The 21,604-nt window shown below is 33.5% G+C and overlaps 1 long non-coding RNA gene across 2 annotated transcripts; it reads left to right on the forward strand.

Moving 5' to 3' along the window:
* Positions 1 to 8,418, forward strand: LOC121206188 (uncharacterized). Of its 2 annotated transcripts, XR_005901219.1 has the most exons (5): positions 1 to 242; positions 365 to 442; positions 1,773 to 1,829; positions 2,654 to 2,708; positions 8,281 to 8,418. It is a non-coding gene; the product is annotated as an uncharacterized lncRNA (long non-coding RNA). The 2 variants fall into 2 exon arrangements; XR_005901218.1 differs by lacking the exon at positions 8,281 to 8,418 and having other exon boundaries at positions 2,654 to 2,709.
* The last annotated feature ends 13,186 nt before the right edge of the window (positions 8,419 to 21,604 follow it).

Genomic DNA, 21,604 nt, shown 5'->3' on the forward strand with positions numbered 1-21,604 from the left:
CCTTCTTTCCCGATTCCACTTTCTTTCTCAGCCATTCTCAGCGTCTACCTTCTATTTCTCTCCCCCGATTCCCTTTTCTTTCCCAATTCCCTTTTCTTTCTCATCCTTTCTCAGACTAAGCCATTTCACCCCATTGCAAACCCGAAACCCTCATTTTCCCCCAAATCATAGTTCCCCCAAAACCCCAAAATTTCCCCAAATCAAACCCATTTGCTGTCTCCCTCTCTCTTTTCGATCGACAGGTATTATAATTTTCTAATCAAACCCAAAGCTCCTTCTTTCATTTTGATTTCATTGCAGCAAGCAAGCCGTTTATTTTTTATTTCATTTCGACTTCGATTTCACTTCTGTTTTATTTTTGCAGCAAGCAGAAAGATTAAGGGATTTCATTTTGAAATCAAACCCGATTGAAGGCTACCTTTGGCGAATCCATCAAATCAAGGTACTCTCATTTACTTGTTCTTTTGAACCCTAGACTTTAGCATGCTGACATTTATATTTTTTTTTCTTTTGTGTTCTTTAGTATATGCCATCTATTGGGAATTTTATTGTTGTTCTCTTTCCCTCTGCGTATGTAGTTAGTTTCCTATTATGGGAATTTATTTTGTTGGTTTTGATTTCTGCGTTTGATTTTGGCTTTTTGGTTCTTTGAGTCGGAAGATTGATGGCCTTTTATGGGCTAGTTTGATTTATATTGGCATTTGATTATACATGATTGGAAAAAAACTTTAATATGTATAGATTCTCCAAGACTAGAAACTTTATCCTTGATGTTTCAATACCGTAAACATGTTTTCGGTTATCAGTTTAGTGTCTTCTCATGTGATCATTGGTAGAAGCAATTCCTTGTTGGATTAGATAGTTTAGGTTAGATAACCCAACCTATATTGAATTGCTTGCTCTATTTATTGTGTTTTGGTTTCAATGGTCAATATTCTGGGCTTATTAAACTCTAAAAATGCGTGTCACCAGTCATCCTCATGAAAACATGCCTCAAAAACACTCTTTGCTTCTGCTGTTGTGCTTGTGCTGCCTTACACTCAAATATTTATGTTACCAATCTTAGCTGGTCCAGTCACCTTTTCTTCCATGATCTTCTGCATATTGTGTAACATTAATACATCCTTCCTTATCCTGCATTGCTTTTACACTGTTAAATAGTGGGTAGTAGTTATCCCTGAAGTTTTCTGGCGAACTTTAGAGTCATAAAAACCCTGGCTAAAGACTTCCTGATTCTGAAATTTGCTGCCTTGCATTGGAGGGCACCTATTGAGCTTGATGGTCTATATCTTTTCACAGAAACTGTAGAAATTCCAAAACCTGTTACTTTTTGGAGAGAAGTTATCTTATCGTTTCCTTCTGTCTTGGTAACTGCATATTTGTTTTATTTTCTCCTTAATCCTCAAGTCATGCTCTAAGAAATACACTCAATTGAAGTTTGGAGCAACTCTATCCTCTTTTAACTCTATGATCTTATGAATGTGCAGAGCATGTTTGTAATGTCTCTGTCATAGTGGCTTCATCATATGATATCAATTACTATGTTACACATTGATGGTTAGAAAGTTGTAATTAATTATTTTTTATTCAATTTGATGGCTCGGAATAAATTGTTTGTGGTGACGCATGCATATTCACGTAACAGATGATGTGATTGTTATACATAGCTATTACATGAGTTGAGACCTGATGAGAGTAAGTTGGAGAATAGCCTGTGTTATCCAAAAATTAGTATTTTGTTCTAACAATCACTCTTTTGCATGCTACCTTAGCATATTACAGTGACATCTGTGTCGGATCAATTGCTTGCCGGCTAGAAAAGAAAGAAGGTGGGGCTATCCATTCGTACATCATGACATTGGGGTTATCCATTTGCCAGCATATTACCCTAGACTTCTGTGATGAGTTAAATGGATTTAACTCAATTGAATAATGATTAATTCACTTGTTTTAAGTGTTTTTTTTTTCATTTTATATTTTTTATATAAAAAATATATATACTTAAATCACAAAATGATAACTAAACTATACTTATTTTCCCAAATTGATATTTAAACTTTTTTGTTGTCATAAGTGGTACTTAAACTATACCACTTACCCATTTTATTCTGTTGTTAAAGAAATTCCCTTAACCAATCATTTTGTGGCACGATATAATTTTTTAACTAAAATATCCAAAAAAAAAGATTAAATATTATTTCCTTTATAAACATATTTATCTTTTTTTGTTCTTCACCTAAAAGTTCTAGTGACAAAAAATTCAAGAACTAATCGAGAAACACATTTGAACCTAGTTTTCGACAATAAAGCTTAGATTGCGATGAGTTTTTTTTTCTTTTTAATTTTTTAATATATTCTACCGGACACATCGCAATTCTAAGTATCTATGTTAGTGATTTAGTAGCTCTTCTTAAATTTGAATCTCGATGATAATTAGACTGGAGGATGCCATTACTGTAGTGAGGATCCTTTAAATATTTACCTTTTTTTAATAAATTTTGAACTAGAGTGAACTGGCAAAAGTGTTGTTAAGAAGCTGAGGGTGTTACCATAGCTCAACCAATTTAATAATTTAGGTTGATGCTATAATGTTATTGAAAGGCATATTTGAGTCAGATTATTTTTTTATTTTATGGCTGTTTACTGTTTGCAGGTGTAATTTAATTTGCTAGAATTGACTCTTCCATCCAATTTATAATTTTTAAGAGGTATGTATATTTAATTTGCTAAATCTTTATTTCTAGGAGATTATATTTGGTATGTATTCCATGAGCTAATTACAAGGTAATTACAATTTCAAATAGGTATGTATATTTAATTTGTTAAATTTGTTTTAACTTGTTTTTTAATGGACCATTAATGGATCATGTTTTTAACTTATTTCAAGTCTGTCCTTTGATTATTTTTTTAATTTGCTTATGTTGTTTATCCTTAGAGACTTGTTATGTTGTCTTTAATTTTTTTAATTTGCTTATTATGCTTATCCTTTGGATCTCTTTGCTACTAGTTCTAATGCGTATCTTCTTCTCATTGCTACTGGTTCCAATGCGTATGTTCTTAAGTATGAATAAGTATGAATTAATTTTATTACCATGTAGCTTGCTTGTCCATTAAAATTACAACAATAGCTGACCTTCTCTCCAACCTTTTTTTAAATATTTTAAAGATTCAAAGTATATAGGCAGGAAACCTGACGGGTTGCCTTATATCGAGCTGTAAGATATAATGGATCCTCCCTAGGTGTAACAACGCCACGTATGATGAATCTTAAAAAATTCAAAAAGACTTGAAAAAAGTTCTATCAAGCTCATTTACTATTGAATATTTATTACCATGTAGCTAGCTTGTCCATTAAAATTACAACAATAGCTGACCTTCTCTCCAACCTTTTTTTAAATATTTTAAAGATTCAAAGTATATAGGCTGGAAACCTGACGAGTTGCCTTATATCGAGCTGTAAGATATAATGGATCCTCCCTAGGTGTAACAACGCCACGTATGATGAATCTTAAAAAATTCAAAAAGACTTGAAAAAAGCTCTATCGAGCTCATTTACTATTGAATATTTATTACCATGTAGCTTGCTTGTCCATTAAAATTACAATAATAGCTGACCTTCTCTCCAACATTTTTTTAAATATTTTAAAGATTCAAAGTATATAGGCTGGAAACCTGACGGGTTGCCTTATATCGAGCTGTAAGATATAATGGATCCTCCCTAGGTGTAACAATGCCACGTATGATGAATCTTAAAAAATTCAAAAAGACTTGAAAAAAGTTCTATCGAGCTCATTTACTATTGAATATTTATTACCATGTAGCTTGCTTGTCCATTAAAATTACAACAATAACTGACCTTCTCTCCAACATTTTTTTAAATATTTTAAAGATTTAAAGTATATAGGCTGGAAACCTGACGGGTTGCCTTATATCGAGCTGTAAGATATAATGGATCCTCCCTAGGTGTAACAACGCCACGTATGATGAATCTTAAAAAATTACTATATTCAAATTACTATTTTTTTATATTAATAATGTTTGATTTTAATATTTAATAATTTTAAATGTCTTTAAAAGTTATAACTAATTTTTATCAAAATAGTATTAATATTGATCATTACTTAAATAAATTACATAACTTACATAACTCATATAACTTACATAATTTACATAACAACTTACATAACAATAACTCATATAACTTACATAATTTACATAACAACTTACATAACTCACATAACTTACATAATTTACATAACTCACATAACGTACATAACAACTTACATAACTTAACTAATACATGTAGTGTAATCTAATAATTTCCTTAAAAGCATATAGTTTAAAGTTCAAATTTCATAACTTACATAATCTACATAACTTACATAAAACATAAAAATATATCATATCAAGAATTACATAATAAACAGCTTACCTTTGTAATTTATTATCAACTTTAGAATTCAAGAACTACAAAATGGATAGGAGTTGGATGAAATTGTCAAGGGTAAGCAACGCCTATCGAAATGGAGTACAAACTTTTATGAATTTTTCATTTCAAAATGCAAGCCAAGAGAATATGATTCTTTGCCCGTGTAAGAAGTGTGGCAACATCAATTGGCATACTCGTGAAGTTGTCTACGAACATCTAATTGTTGATGGCTTTATTCGGGGGTATAAAAATGGATTTTCCATGGAGAGTGTACATCTAGTGGAACTTCTTCAACGATTAATCCGACTTATCCTGATACTGATTACCATCAGTATGTTAGACAAGATGACATGGAAGGTATGTTGCGAGATGAATTTAATATGCACAGTCATGGTGAGCAATCGTTTCCACCTGACTTTATTGCATCCGATGATTGTAATATTGGTGGAAATATTTTTGGCGAAACGAGAACAAGTGCACTTTATGAGGAGCCAAATGAAGAAGCGGCGAAGTTCTACAATTTACTTAATGAAATGAACGAAGCACTTTACGAGGGATCAAAATATTTGAAATTGTCCTTCTGCATTCGTTTATTTCACTTAAAATGTTTGGGAGGGTGGACTGGAAATTCTTTTACAATGCTGCTACAGTTTCTGAGAGAGATGTTTCCTTTTGCAAAAATCCCCCAATCTTGTTAAGATATGAAGAGACTAATAAAAGATTTGGGCCTTGGGTACGATAAAATTCATAGTTGCCCAAATGACTGCATGTTGTACTGGGGTGATCAGAAGAACCAACAGTGTTGTAATGTTTGCGGCAAGTCTCGTTGGATGAATGGGAATACAGAAGATGTGAATGCGGATGAAGGTGAGGCACAGTTAAGAAAGAAGCCAGTTAAGGTTTTGCGATACTTTCCCCTAATACCAAGACTTCAAAGGCTTTTCATGTCGTCAAAGACGGCCGAATCTATGAGGTGGCATAATGATCAACGGACCGATGATGGATTATTAAGACATACTGCGGATTCTTTAGCTTGGAAATCATTTGACTTGAAATTTTTAAGCTTTGCAAGCGATCCTCGAAATGTGAGGCTTGGGCTAGCAGCTGACGGCTTTAATCCATTTAAAATCATGAGTACTTCGTACAATACTTGGCCTGTGGTGCTTGTTCCTTACAATTTACCTCCATGGATTTGCATGAAGCAATCTTCGTATATTATTCCTGGAAAGAAAGGTCCCGGAAATGATATTGACATCTATTTGCAGCCACTTATTGAAGAGTTAAAACAATTATGGTCGGGTGTTGAGACATATGATGTATTAAGAAAAGAGAACTTTTATTTACGTGCAGCTTTATTGTGGACAATTAATGATTTCTCGACTTATGCTAATTTATCGGGTTGGAGTACTAAAGGACGTTATGCTTGTCCTTGTTGTGCTGCGCAAACTTGTTCGAAGTGGTTGTACAATGGGAATAAGTTCTCTTACATGGGCCATCGTCGGTGGTTAGATGGAAATCATAAATTTAGATTTCAGAGGACTCTATTTGACGGTACTGAAGAGTACAGAGGAGCTCCTCAGTAGACCGTTGGATCTGAAATCTTGTTTATGTTAAAAGATATCAACTTTAGTTATGGGAAGATAAATCAACCACCTAACACGAAATCAAAGAGATTATCGAGAGATGAATCTGATGATGAATCTGACGAAGAGGATGATCCTAATGAGGCAGACTTGTGGAAAAAAAGAAGTATTTTTTTTAATTACCTTATTGGGAGCATAATATTTTACGCCACAATCTTGGTGTCATGCATATTGAGAAGAATGTCTATGAGAACATAATTGGGACAATTTTGAATGTCGATGGAAAATCAAAAGACAATCTTTAGAGTCAACTTGATTTAGTTGACATGAGAATTCGGCGTGATCTTTATCCTCAAGTACTTCTGAATGGGAAATATCGGTTGCCGCCTTTTATTTTTTCAATGTCAAAGGAAAAGAAAGAGGTGTTTTGTATGGTGTTGAAGGATATAAAGGTCCCAGATGCGTATGCGTCAAATATATCTCGATGTGAGTCTTAAAGATCAAAGATTATATTCATTAAAATCACATGATTACCACATCTTAATGCAAGATTTACTCCCAGTTGCTTTACGGTGCTGCATGTCAAAAAATGTGACGTCCTGTATAATTGAACTATCCAATATAATGAAAGCTATTTGTGGCAAAGTTTTGGATGTTGAAGAACTTAAGAAAGTACAGGATCGAGCTGCTTTGATTTTATACAATTTGGAAAAGATCTTTCCACCTTCCTTCTTCACTATTATGGTTCACTTGGTAATCCATCTCCCTCACGAAGCAATACTTGGTGGACCGGTTTTTTATCGATGGATGTATCTAATAGAAAGGTGCTAATTTATTTGTCAAGTATTTATTTATTCGCATCTATACATTTAGTTACAACTTTTGATAAATATTGTATATCGTGTTTAGGTTCCTAAGCAAATTGAAATCTTATTGTAGCAATAAGCGTTATCCAGAAGGATCAATTACTGAAGGCTACTTGGCAGATGAGTGCATGACATTCTGTTCTAGATATTTAGAAGATGTTGAAACACGATTGAATAGACCAAATAGAAATGCTGGGCTCAATGATCATAACTTGGCTGAAACTTATTTATTCCAAAGTTATGGAGAACCAATCGACAAAGTTGAAATTGCAGAATTAGATGATATATCGTGGATACAAGCACATCGATATGTACTTTTTCACCACGATTTAGTTGAACCGTTACGCAAGTAAGTTCTAAAATTTCCTCACATATTTGTCGTTTTGATTTGTTTATCTTTTAACCAAATACACTTGTTTTTAACATAGTGAGTACAAACAAATTTTGAGATCTCGTGCACGCTCTCGAAGATTGCAACATCGAGAGACTAATAAGTTATTCACAGAATCTTTTCATGAATGGTTAAGTCAAACGGTATGTAACTAAAGTTAATAAGTTACATATAATCCTGAAATTTAGTTAATTATTCAATTTACTTTCGATTCAATAGGTTTGGAGTGGAAAGGACGTCAATGACGAAGTTAAATGGCTTTCCCAAGGTCCGAACAGAATAATAAAAAGATATAGTGCCTTTCTCATCAATGGATACAGATTTCATACAAAGTATCGTGAGAGAATGAGGAGAACACAAAATTGTGGAGTTGCTGTTAATTCTTCAATTACAAGTTATGCTAGTGCTAGGGACAGTAATCCGGTTGAGGGTAATGTGGAGTATTACGGACTTCTTACCGACATTATTGAGTTGGATTACTATGGCAGATGGAAAGTTGTCTTATTTCGGTGTGATTGGGCTGATGTTAATACTGCTCGAGGAATTAAAGAAGATCAATTTGGTTTTGCAATGTTGAATTTCTCTCGCTTGATTCACACTGGACAACAATTGATGGACGAGCCATATGTATTTTCCTCTCAAGTGAAACAAGTTTTTTATTCGAAAGATCCAACTGATGAAGGTTGGTATGTTGTACTCCGGAACACCCCTAGAGACTTGTTTGAAATGGGTAATGGAAGTAGAGATGACATCGTCGAAAGATCAGAAACATTACCTTTTCCAGAACAAAACTTAGATGAAAATATCCCTAGTACTAATACACAACATCAATGGGTTCGACATGATGTGGATGAAGATATTTACGAATAATGATGTAAGATTTTACAATTTTTTAATTATATGTAATATTATAATTTTAATCTTTGTCATGTTATATAATTTAACTATTTTATATGTACTACTATTGTTGTAATTTTTACTAAAACTTTAATTATTTTATGTGTATTGCAGGAAAAATGCGTAAAAGAGTACGAGATTTAAGTATTGTCCAGAATACTCCAAATTCGGAAGAAAGAAATAGTGAACAGTAGACAGTTGTTGGATCTTCGAATGTGCCGGAGACACTTGATGAACCTGAAGAATTTCAAAGTAATATTATGTTCATTTTACATGTGTTGACTTTTATTATTGAATTATTTGTCAATTTTAATATAATAATAGTATATCATTTTTCAGCTGAAAGTGGTGGGACGCGTAGAGTTCGAGGACGTACGCTACTTAGAGATTTATACGACTTAGATCCTGTCGAGCATGTTAAAGTAAGTAGAAATACTCATGGTCAGCCTGTTGGATCTGAAGCTCGACTTTTAGCAGGCTATTTGGGCATTTTAGCACGAAATGCAAATATGTTGCCCATCAACTACGAATCATGGCATCACATGCCTGATAGCAACAAAAACCAGGCTCTCGCTAATATTAAGGTAACAAAATGTGAATGCAATTTATAATACTTTGGTTTAAGTTTCATTTATATTTACATTCTAAACTTATGTTTTTTTAGGAGAGATTTGCTTTAGAAGTCTCCGATGATTATATAAAGAAGGCATTAAGTAAAAGATGGAGAGACAATAAAAGCACTTTAAAGAAACAATATTTTAAGAAAGACATAAGCCTCGAGGAAAAACTGAGAAATGTTCCGCCAGGAATGCTGAGGTATCAATGGGAAGATGCGGTTAGATTTTGGAATTCAAAGAAAGGAGATGTATTGCGTATTTCCAAACTCTTATATATAGTGTTTACTATATACGGAATAATAATTTTATTATGTAGGACCGTGAGCGAGTTGGAATAAGCAGCAGGCAAAAAAAAATTCACGCACACGGCAGGGTCGAGAAGTTTTGCTTCTGTAGCTGAGGCCGAGGTATTATGAATTTATTAATTCTTTCAAATATTAATAACTTTCTATTATTAAATAATATTCTTACTACTATATTGTAGGAAGTCAAATCCGGACAAAAAGTTGGACGCCTTCAGCTTTTTGAGATTACGCATAGGAAGAAAGATGGATCTCCTATGACATCCGAAGCTGGAGAAATTATGGTATATTCACTTAATAATATTTGATTTATTCTAAATATTTATAATCTTTAATTATAATTGTTTAATTCAATTCATCATTAGTAGTTTTAAATAATGTTAAGTTATGTTGCATTTCTTTTTATTTATATATTTCGTTTCTAACTCTTTAATTGATTTTTAGGAGAAACTAAAGGAGAAGAAGGCGGAATATGAAGCGATTGCTTCGAGTGATAGTTCTGTTAATCTTGAGAACATTGATAACAGAATTATCACTGAAGTTTTGGGTCCTGAAAGGTACGGTCGGGTTCGATTTCAAGGATCTGTTGTTACTCCGACCCAATATTTTGGATCCGGCTCCCAACAATACATGCCTTCCGGAAGTCAAGCTCAAGCTGAAGTTCAGAGGTTAAGAGACCAGATAGCTCAGATGCAAGCGAACACGATTGAGCAAATTGCCGAGGTTCAACGAAAATATGAAGAACTCCAGCAACAACTTAGAGCGGAGGCAGTAGAGAGGGAGGCAACGGCTGCAGCGAGAGAGGCAGAGGCACGAGCGATGGTAGCAGAACAGAGCAAAAAGTACGATGACCTCCAGCTACAGCTTCAGCAGATGATGCATATGTTTCAACAATCGCAAAAGCCGCCGTCTTAGACATTAGTTTTCTTATTGTAAGAATGTTTTTAAGTTTTGTTACGTTTAACATTATTGTAAAAATATTTTAAATTATACTTTATTTATTAATTATATCATATATCTTTAGTTAAATTTGAAGTATCATTTAGAATTAATGTCTTTGGTTGTATTTTTTATGTTAAATTTGCTGTTTTTGGCTGCATTTTATATTATATTTGTTGTATTTGGTTGGATTTTAATGCGGGAAGGGCTGGATATTGGTGAAAAAAATATTACAAATCTGCCAAAATTAGCGGCGTTTGTAGAAAAAACACCGCTAAAAGCCTTGACCTTTAGCGGCGCTTTTCCCGCAAGCGCCGCTAAAAGCCTTGACCTTTAGCGGCGCTTTTCCCACAAACGCCGCTAAAAGCCTTGACCTTTTGTAGAAGCCTTGATCTTTAGCGGTGTTTTTTCCACAAACGCCGCTAAAAGCCTTGACCTTTTGCGGCGCTTTTCCAACAAATGCCGCTAAAAGCCTTGACCTTTAGTGGCGTTTTTCCCACAGACGCCGCTAAAAGCCTTGACTTTTAGCGGCGTTTTTTTCCAATAAACGCCACAAATTTTTGTGGCGTTACCTATAGCGGCGTTTTTTGCGACGTTTTAGAAAGCGCCGCTAAAAGTTTTAGTGGCGCCTAAAAGCGCCGCTAAAAGTCTATTTTCCTGTAGTGTGAGTAAATTCCTGTAAATGTAGGTTTGATCATCAATCTATATAAATATATATATATGTTAGAATTAAGTGACCCGAATCCTTATTTAAATAAAATATAGTGGAAAAATAAAATAAAAGAAGAATCCATATAGAATTACACTTCTTTTATTTTATTTTAGAATAAGGTTTTTTAAACCTTATTAAATTCTATATTAAATTCTATCTATTTGATCTTAATTAGAATAAGGTGTTTCAGTCTTACTAGAATATGGCTTTACAAGCCTATAAATAGACATAGTCTATTCCTCTTGTAATAATTTGAATTCGACATAGTGAATTTTCTGCCCTGTTGGATTGCAACACCAGATTTGAGTTGTGGCAGATTAAGATGCAAGTAGTTCTTGCGCAGATGGATCTGGAGGATGCCTTGCTAGAGATAGATAAGATGCCTTCAACATTAACAGATGAAGAGAAGAAGCGTAAGGATCGAAAGGCGTTAACACAATTACATCTGCATTTGTCCAACGAAATTTTACAGGATGTGATGAAAGAGAAGACCGCCGCTGCATTATGGAAGAGGCTAGAACAATTATGTATGTCGAAAACTCTAACAAGTAAGTTGCATATGAAACGTCTTTATGCTCATCGTTTGGAGGAAGGCGCGTCTGTACACGAACACTTAACAGTATTTAAAGAAATTCTCTCAAACTTGGAGGCCATGGAGGTTCAATATGATAAGGAAGATCTAGGGTTGATTCTACTTTATTCGTTGTCCCCGTCTTATTCAACCTTTAGAGACATAATTTTACATAGTCTCGAGTCTCTCACAGTTGATGAGGTTTATGATTCTTTAACCTCGTATGATAAGATGAAGCATCTTGTGGTTAAACCCGACTCTCAAGGAGAGGGTCTCATTGTTCGTGGGAGATAAGATCGGAATGTTGATGATGATCGTCGAAGGACACATGAACGGAATCCTCGCGGTAAATCTAAGGGTAGATCAAAGTCTTCAAATAGAGGTAAAACTTGCAACTTCTGCAAGAAGAAAGGGCACATTAAATCTGAGTGCTTTAATCTACAGAACAAAATTAAAAGGGAAGCTACGAATCAAAAGGGAAATCAACCAAAAAATTTCGGTGCAGCTGATGTTGTAGAAGACTATAGTGATGGTGAACTTCTAGTCACTTCAGTCAACAATTCTAAAGTGAGCGAGGAGTGGATACTTAATTCAGATTGCACCTTTCACATGAGTCCCAATCGGGATTGGTTTACAACTTATGAAACAGTATCTGAAGGTGTTGTTTTGATGGGAAATAATGCTTCGTGTAAAATCACAGGTGTTGGAACAATTAAAGTTAAGATGTTTGATGGAGTTGTCAGAACACTTAGTGATGTGCGACATGTTCTAGAATTGAAGAGAAATTTAATTTCGTTGAGTACTCTTGATTCAAAAGGGTATAGATACACAGCTGAAAGTGAGGTTTTAAAGATTTCCAAAGGTTCCCTTGTTGTGATGAAAGGCAAAGAAAAACTGCCAAGTTATATGTTTTACAGGGTTCTACTGTTACTGGTGATGTAGCTGTCGCTTCTTCTTCCTTGTCAGATGATGATATTACTAAACTTTGGCATATGCGCCTAGGGCATATGAGTGAGAATGGCATGGCAGAATTGAGCAAAAGAGGACTTTTTGATGGGCAAGGAATTTGCAAACTGAATTTTTGTGAGCACTGTGTTTTTGGGAAGCAAAAGAGAGTTCGATTCACCAGAGGAATCCATAACACGAAGGGAACGTTGGAGTATATTCATTCTGATCGGTGGGGGTCATCCAGATGCCTTCGAGAGGTGGAGCTAATTATATGCTAACCTTTATTGATGATTTTTCCAGAAAAGTTTGGACGTTCTTCCTGAAGAAGAAAAATGATGTGTTTTTCGCATTTAAGTCTTGGAAAATTATGATTGAAAAATAGACAGGAAAACAAATAAAATACCTCCGCACAGACAATGGCTTAGAGTTCTGTTCTAATGAGTTTAATAGATTGTGTGACAGCCCTAATTTGACCCTAGTCGGGAAGTGGTTTCGGGACCACAAAACCGAGTCATAAAAATAATTAATTGTTATATTCTATGCTTATTATATGTGTACATGTATATGTGAAAGTTTCATGCTCTAATTTTGTCATTTGTATGTGAAATTATTAAATAGGACTTATGTGAGACAATTGTGAAATGTGATAGCTAAATTTAAAAGTGGTCTATTAATGCATGTTCTAAAAAGATGGGACTTGCATGTCAAATATCTCTTTTTGACAATAGTGGCCGGCCAAGCTCATACTTATGGGCATTATATGCATGGGTTAATATTATTATATTAAATAGTGGTAAGAAACATGTAATAAAAAATGTGTTAAATTAATGAAGTGAATAAAACAAAGAAAAGAAAGAAAAGTGTTCATCTTTTTTATTTCTTTGGCTAAAAATTCTAAGAAGAGAATGGAGGGGAAACAAGCATTCGGCTACTCCTTTATAGTCTTGAATAAGGTAAGTAATTCATGTTAGTTCTTGGATTTTTAGCATATTTTAAGTTAGGTATTAAGTTTCTTACTTAGCCCATGACAAAATTTTGAGTTGTGTGATGTATTGAGCATTCGGCCATGGGAGAAATTGAAGGGGATAGATTGTTGTTCTTATAGTTTAATGAAGTTTGAGCTAGATAATACTTAATTGTTAGTATTTACATGTGAAATGGATGAACTTAGACTTGTTGAATTACTTGAACAAATAATTTGTTTTCAAGTGTTAAATGTGAGCAAATGCCGTTGGGTGATTGAATGAAATAATTAGAGGTTTTCATATCAAGAGGTTCGGCTTGTAAATGAATTTTTAAGGGCATAAATCTTGAATAATGTTATGCATAAGTTTCGGCTTTGATAGTATTTATATAAGTATAATTAGTTCATTTTGATAATATGGTATGAAGTGATAAGTAAAAATATAATGGTAGCTTAAGTTAAATAACATTCGGCTATGAATTTTTGTGCTTAAATTTTTTAATTTTGAATGTTTTAGAATGATGAAATAGAGATTATGCTTAAGTGAAATTATAGATATGTGATGATTGATTGGTGATATGCATGTTTAAATAACATGCATGCAAAGAATGTGTGAAAGAATGAATTGGTAATAAATCTGCTTGGGATAGCAACAATAACGTGATTTTGGAAAATCACCATAAATTGTGGGAGTTGAGTTAGAAGCTGAATAAATTATGTAATTAAATCTTAATGAGTCTATTTTCTTATAAAAGAAACTGTAAAAGCAAAATAATTTTTGATAATGAGATATTTGAAGTGATGAAGGACAAGGTCAAAATGACTTCTAGATCCCCTACTCTGTTTTTATAAAATCATGATAAATTGTAAAAAAATGGTTATATGATGGAGTTTATATTCTTAGACTCCTTAATGAGTCTAGTTTCAAATGAAATAAATGAGAACATATTTTGAATTCTGTACAATGAGAAATTTGATTCGTAGTGAAGAGTGGTCAGATTAGTCAAACAATGAAATAGGGGAAACTTTAAGAAAAATATGGTATTGATTGGCCAAGCTAAAAATTCTGAAAATTTTATGGATAAAAGATATATGAGTCTATTTTTATGGAAATTTTACGGCAATTGATTTGGAGTTTCGTAGCTCCAATTATAAATAATTTAGTTACTGTTGCTCAGGAAGACAGCTTATTGTGAATTTGTGATTATGTGGTAAATATTGATAAAAATTTGTTAACGAGTTGCTTAATGTTTTCTTATAAACTTACTATGATCTATATGTGTGAAAGTCGTATATATATTATATTCTGAAAGTAATGCTTGAATAGTCGAATAATGACTAGTTTAAAATTGTTGAATTTAAGCTCAAGAGCATAGAGAACCAAGGTTGGACAAGGGAAAAGAGAAAGTAGTTGAATAGCCGATCCGAGACTGTTCGAAAATATTCGAGGTAAGTTTTGAGTAGTCACCTTTAGTATATAATTGATGATGCCTTGATATGTGTATATTAGATGAATTGTGACCTTTTGGTTCTACTTGAATTAAGTTGTGTGATAAATAATTTATGTATATGACTTATAGTCGAATGGTCACTATGTGTTGTAGGCCAATTTTAACCCATTTACATCAAAACCCAATTTAGCCTTACCTAACCTACCAAAATTAAACCCAAAACCCAAAATCTTAACTACTCAAAGCCCAATTTACATCAAAACCCCAATGGCCCAAACCCTAAGCCCAAATCAAAATAAAAAACCCTAGCCCACAACCTAAACTTTTCTCAACTAAATCCTAACCTTTGCCACCACCAACTCCACTAGCCACACTTGCTCCACTACCTACTCCACTAGCCACACTTGCTCCACCACCACTTGTACCTACAAATGAAGACATAAACAATAAAAAATATTTTGTAAATGGCTATATTACCCTTCTCATATTTTGTATTTAGAGGAGGAAGAAGTTTTGGGGGAGAAAGTTATTGTAAAGAATTTTTGAGAGGTTTTTTTAGAGTAATCAAGGAGAAGAGTTGTTGTAAAGGCTAGTTTTTGGAGAGAGTAGTTTTTTTGGAGATTAATCAAAGATCAAAGTAAAAGAGGTTTCTTCGTCTATTCTCGTTTTAAGTTCTTTGTTTGCTTATCATTTTTTCTTTCAATCTTATTTTGTTTCTTTTATCCGAAAGTAAAAATAAAAGGAGAAAGCTTATACATTTTTACCAAAAAAGTTTTTTTTGAGGTCCGGCTGCCGTGTACGGTGATGTCGATGGCGGCCGGCGGCGGTCCGGTGACCGGACGGTGGCCGGCCTTGTGGCCGGAAATCACCCACTCTCTCCCTCTCTCTTTTTTTTGTTATTATTATATTTCTTAATATTATATTATATATATTCTTTTAATATATTAGGTATATTCTAAATTCTATATTACGTATATATATTATACTATTTTATGTATATATCTTTAATACTATATTATATATATATATTTTTTACATGTTATCTTATGTATATATTTTAATTATATTATGTATGTATTTTTTACACTATATTATGTACATATTTTTAATATTATCACATATTTATTTTTTATATATGTACATATTTATGTAGTATTATTAATAGTATTATTTTTAAACATCATTGTTATTTCTAATATATATATTATGTACACCTTTTTATTTCTATTTTATTTTTTTATTTGTCAATATTAATTATTATTATTCTAATATTTTGATATTTTAATATTTTATATTATTCACATCACTATTCGCATTTTTTACAATAATATTCTTAGATTTTTTTTACTATCATTTTAGAAACTTTTTACATTTTAATTTTAAGAATAAGGCAATGTACCGATTTTAACATTAAGTCATTGATTTCATCGCTATGTTGGGTGAAGTTAGTCGGCTCGTGTTAAAAATAGGATATTTTTCTAAAAAACCAAAAACTTACAACTTCTCATTTCCTTCAATCGGATCACACTTAAATGTCAAATTGAATTCGTATTTTTGAAAATCAAGACAACACGTGTTTAATAAGATACCAATTTTGGGCGTCGCTAGGGTGCTAATACCTTCCTCACGCGTAACCGACTCCCGAACCTAACGTTACTCTGGCTTTTGACGTAGACCTAAATTCGACCTTCATTTTTGTGCAAGAATAAGTTTTCTTTTCTAAAAAAGGATGATTTATTAGGTGTCCGGTCACACCTAGAAAAAAGATCGGTGGCGACTCCCTTTTTTTAATAAAATCGAAAGTCGATTTTTAAATTTTCAAATAATCGCCTTAATTAGCGATCGAAAGAGAAATTTTTACATCGCTACACTATGTGTTAAGCTTGAATGGTGAAATGGATATGTGATATTTATGTATGACTTTCGAATCGAAATGTAAATGATGGTATTCATATGGAGCTTATATCCGAACATAGCAAATGAGTACTAATGTGATAAGTTGAATAAGTTATGTTAATATATGATTAAATATGCATGGTATTTGATGTATATCCAGACTTAGGGTCCGCAGGCTATGTGCTGGAATTATATCCGGATTTAGGGTCCGCAAGTTATGTGCTGGAATTATATCCGGACTTAGGGTCCGCAGGCTATGTGCTGGAATTATATCCGGACTTAAGTCCCAAAGGAATTTGTGCTGGTGTTATATCCGGGCTAAGTCCCGAAGGCATTTGTGCTGGTGTTATATCCGGGCTAAGTCCCGAAGGCATTTATGCTGATATTATATCCGAGCTAAAGTCCCGCAGGCTTTATGCTGGTATTATATACGGGCTTAAAGTCCCGCATGCTTTCTGGTGGTGATTGGATTTGGGTTTCAAACCTAGCAAACTTAATGCCGATGATTGGAGTAAGATTATGATTTTGAATGTTCGTAGTAAACTACCATTGAATATGTTCAATGCATTAAGTTGGTCAGGTATGTATTATATACTTGGTATGTATTATATAATTTTATATGTTAGATTGATCGGAATTGAATAGTGAATGCGAAATGAGAAGTATATGTGAAAATCTCATATGTGTATGTGTGTATTCGGTTATGGTGGAAGGTTATATGAGAATGATTTAATCGGTCATGGTATATTTGTATATGAATTATATGTTAAAATTTCTTTATGTACTCATGTACATTCAGTCAATGATTTTGTGAATTATTAGTATTAAAGAGTGATACTTAAGTGTGAATGATTGTTATATCTACGAGTAAAACAATAACCTATTCGGTCAAATGTTGTTATTATATGAGATTATTTGATTTAAATGCATCGCATGAACTTTTAGTAAAAGAAAACTATGTGCTGAGAATCTATGTTTATGTTTATGTGTATTCGACCATGAAGCAATTTGAATTGAGAATAAGTCTGTTTAAATGAATGTTTTGAATTTCGATAAGTTTTAATTATTTGTGATGCTTAAAACTTACTAAGCTTATGAAAGCTTACTCCGTTTGTTACGTTCTCTGTTTTATAGATTGTTGATTCCAGTTACCTGCTCAGAAAGGGGATCGTTAGCTACTCGTCACACTATCTATCATTTTGGGGTACTACTATATTTTGGAGTTAGTATGGCATGTATGGAATAGACTTAAGTGAATGATATTTCGAGATGTATTTTTATATAAGCCATTTGAATATGGCTACTTTTGAATGTCGATACAAGTTTGAATCTCGATCTTTAATTGAGTTTGGCGATGCATATATATATTATTATTGCGTATGTTTTTAAAATATTAAATTTTGGGATTAGTAACTCTTCATAACCCACTCCGGCGACGGACACGGGTTATAGGGGTGTTACAGATTGTGCAAGTCAGAAGGGATCGTGAGACACTTGACAGTTCGCCATACTCCACAGCAAAATGGCGTTGCAAAACGAATGAACAGAACGATCATGGGGAAGGTTCGATGTATGTTGTCAAATGCCAACTTACCAAAGTCATTTTGGGCAGAAGTAGCCTCTGCTGCATGTTTTTTGATCAACCGATCTCCATCCGTTGCCATTGAGAAAAAGACTCCACAAGAGGTATGGTCTGGTAATCCTGCTAATTATTCTGATTTAAAGATTTTTGGGTGTCCTGCATATGCTCATGTAGATAATGGAAAATTGGAACCGAGATCCATTAAATGCGTTTTTCTTAGTTATAAAATTAGTGTAAAAGGGTATAAGTTATAGTGTCCTAAAAATAAAAAAGTTGTGATTAGCAAAGATGTTGTTTTTGATGAAACTGCTATGCTACCTAACTTATTTCTTAAAGACTCTTCTAATAAAGAAAATCAAAAGCAGGTGAAACATCAAATTAATACAGAGTCAACTCCTCAAGCCAGTACAAAAATTAAGAATAGAGTTGTTTCTTCACCACAATACTCTATCGCCAAAAATAGAACTAGAAGAGAAATTAAACCTCCAAAGAAGTATGCCGAAGCTGATTTAGTTGCTTATGCTTTAAATGTGGCTGAAGATATAGATGCAAACCAAGAGCCATCTAATTATTCTGAGGCGATTAGTTGTGAAGACTCGAAGACTCAAAAAAATGGATGTTTGCTATGCAATGGGAGATGAAATCACTTCACAAAAACAAAACATGGGATCTTATGAAACTTCCTAAAGGTAAGAAGATGTTTGTTGTAAATGGGTGTTTAAAAAGAAAGAAGGGACTCCAGGAGTTGAAGAACCTAGATATAAAGCAAGGCTTGTTGCAAAGGGTTACAGTCAAATTCTAGGAGTGAACTTCACAGATGTGTTCTCCCCAGTTGTGAAGCATAGTTCGATTCGAGCTTTGCTTGGTATTGTCGCCATGCATGATTTGGAGCTTGAGCAGTTAGATGTAAAAACTGCATTTTTGCATGGAGAACTTGAAAAGGATATTTACATGCAACAACTAGAGGGTTTTACAGTCTCAGAAAAAGAGGACTATGTTTGCTTGCTGAAAAAGTCCTTTTACGGTTTGAAACAGTCACCAAGGCAGTGGTACAAGAGGTTTGATTCCTTTATGACTTCTCATGATTTCAAAAGAAGTAGTTTTGACAGTTGTGTTTACTTTAAGAAAAACAGTGATGGTTCTTTTATGTATCTACTTCTTTATGTTGATAACATGTTGATAGCAGCAAAAGATAAAAGAGAGATAATAAAGGTCAAAGCTCAACTAAGTGAAGAATTTGAGATGAAAGATTTGGGACCAGCAAAGAAGATATTTGGTATGGAGATTCTCAGAGATAGAAAAGCAAGTAAATTGTACCTAAGTCAGAAAGGGTACATTGAGAAAGTTCTTTGCAGGTTCAATATGCAGAGTGCTAAGCTTATTAGTACTCCTTTAGTAGCCCATTTTAGACTTTCATCGGCTTTGTCTCCACAATCAGATGATGAGATTGAGTAATGTCACATGTTTCATACTCTAGTGCAGTGGGATCTCTCATGTATGCTATGGTTTGTTCAAGTCCAGATTTATCATATGTAGTTAGTGCAGTTAGCAGATATATGGCGAATCCCAGTAAAAAATATTGGAAAGCAGTTCAGTGGATTTTAAGATACTTACGAGGTACTATTGATGTTTGCTTACAGTTTGGAAGAACTAGAGATGGAGTCATTAGGTATGTTGATGCTAATTTTGCTGGAGACCTTGATAGAAGAAGATCTCTCACAGGTTATGTCTTTACAATCGGAGGTTGTGCAATCAGTTGGAAAGCCACTTTGCAAACTACAGTCGTTTTGTCTACCACTGAAGCTGAGTACATGGCAATTATTGAGGCTTGTAAAGAAGCTATTTGGTTGAAGGGGCTTTTTAATGAATTCAATGAAGACTTTCAAATCAGCACAGTATTTTGTGACAGTTAGAGTGCCATCTTTCTTACAAAAGATCAAATATTTCATGAGAGAACAAAACACATTGATGTTCGGTATCATTTTGTTCGTGATATTATTGCTCGTGGTGATATTGTTGTGAGCAAAATTAGTACTCATGAAAATCCTGCAGATATGATGACTAAGTCACTTCCTATAACCAAGTTTGAGCATTGCTACGTAAGCTACTTGTTAAGAATTGTGAGAATAAATTAGAAACTTGAAGAAAAAAGCAACTAAAAACACATCATTTGCATTCATGAAGTCATACCATATTTTCTATTAAATTAATGAAACCAATGAAACTGAAAATTCAAGGAAAAAAAATATCATATTTTCCCAAAAGAGTGAAATACCTTGAGACCAAGTAATCTAAGAGGTGTAATCAGGGCTGGCACAATGCATTCGGGTCCTGCCGCTTCCACAATGGCCTCTATGGATTTTAGGAATTGTTTTTCCAGCTGAGGTTCTCCATGGACCTTTCTTCAACATGCCTTCCTCTGTTAACAAAACTTTGGGTTTCGGGTTATAATCATGAAGACAAGATCTAGCAAACCAAATGACTACTTATGAAAATAGAGAAGCTATGGAAAATGTGAATAGCTTTTTCTCCACCTTTTTAAGCTGAGGCTTTTCGAAGCTGTTTTTCTTTTGTGGATATGATTATATTTTTGTTTTTCCTTTTATTTTAGATCTCCCACTATTCCTTTCACTAATAAAACCTATTTTTTTTCTTTGTTTTTCCCTTCTGAAAGACTTATTATTTCTTTCTCAAATATAATAAGGAAAAAAATGTCAATGGCATTTTGAATAGTTTTTGCATTACTGTTTCGGGTTTTACAAAATTGTAAATGCATATAATTGCACGAAATACAAAATATAGTAAAAATAAAATACCTATATACAACTTGTCAACATAAGATATACCGGTATTCTAGTTTTAGTAATTATAATACCCAATTCGAACACAAAGAAAAACAATATCTAATATGAAACTAGTATATATCAATTAAGTGGGGGAAATATAAAAATAAAATAAAAACAGATGGACAATCTATAAGAAGGCATAACAGAGAGTGTGGAACATGTGAAATGTTCAGTTCCATAACTGGTTTCTTATTGGATGCCTTGATGACAGCTACCTCAACTTTGTTATTTTCAGAAAATGAAGAAAACCTATATAACCTGAATATCTGATGCACAAAAAAAAAAAATCAAGTACGACATCTCAGCTTCTACCCAACCTGTCTCCCAAATGCTTAACTGTGTACAGATTATTGCACTCTTCATCTTCCCAGAAGTATCCATAACCACGTTTTTATGTCTGGATAAAGATATGATCCTCCAAACACTTTAAAAATATGTAAAAAGATCTTTAAAAATAAACATGTCAAAATCAAACACACATCCATACATAACACATCTAAATCCGAGTAGCATAAGTACAAACTTGCACACTTGCAACGGGAATGTCACTAAGTCAAATTTTAGCAACAGTAATGAATAAACCAACCAAACCAAGGCATGTTGAGATATC

The sequence above is a fragment of the Gossypium hirsutum genome, chromosome A09 (assembly GCF_007990345.1).
Source record: "Gossypium hirsutum isolate 1008001.06 chromosome A09, Gossypium_hirsutum_v2.1, whole genome shotgun sequence".
NCBI lineage: Eukaryota > Viridiplantae > Streptophyta > Magnoliopsida > Malvales > Malvaceae > Gossypium > Gossypium hirsutum.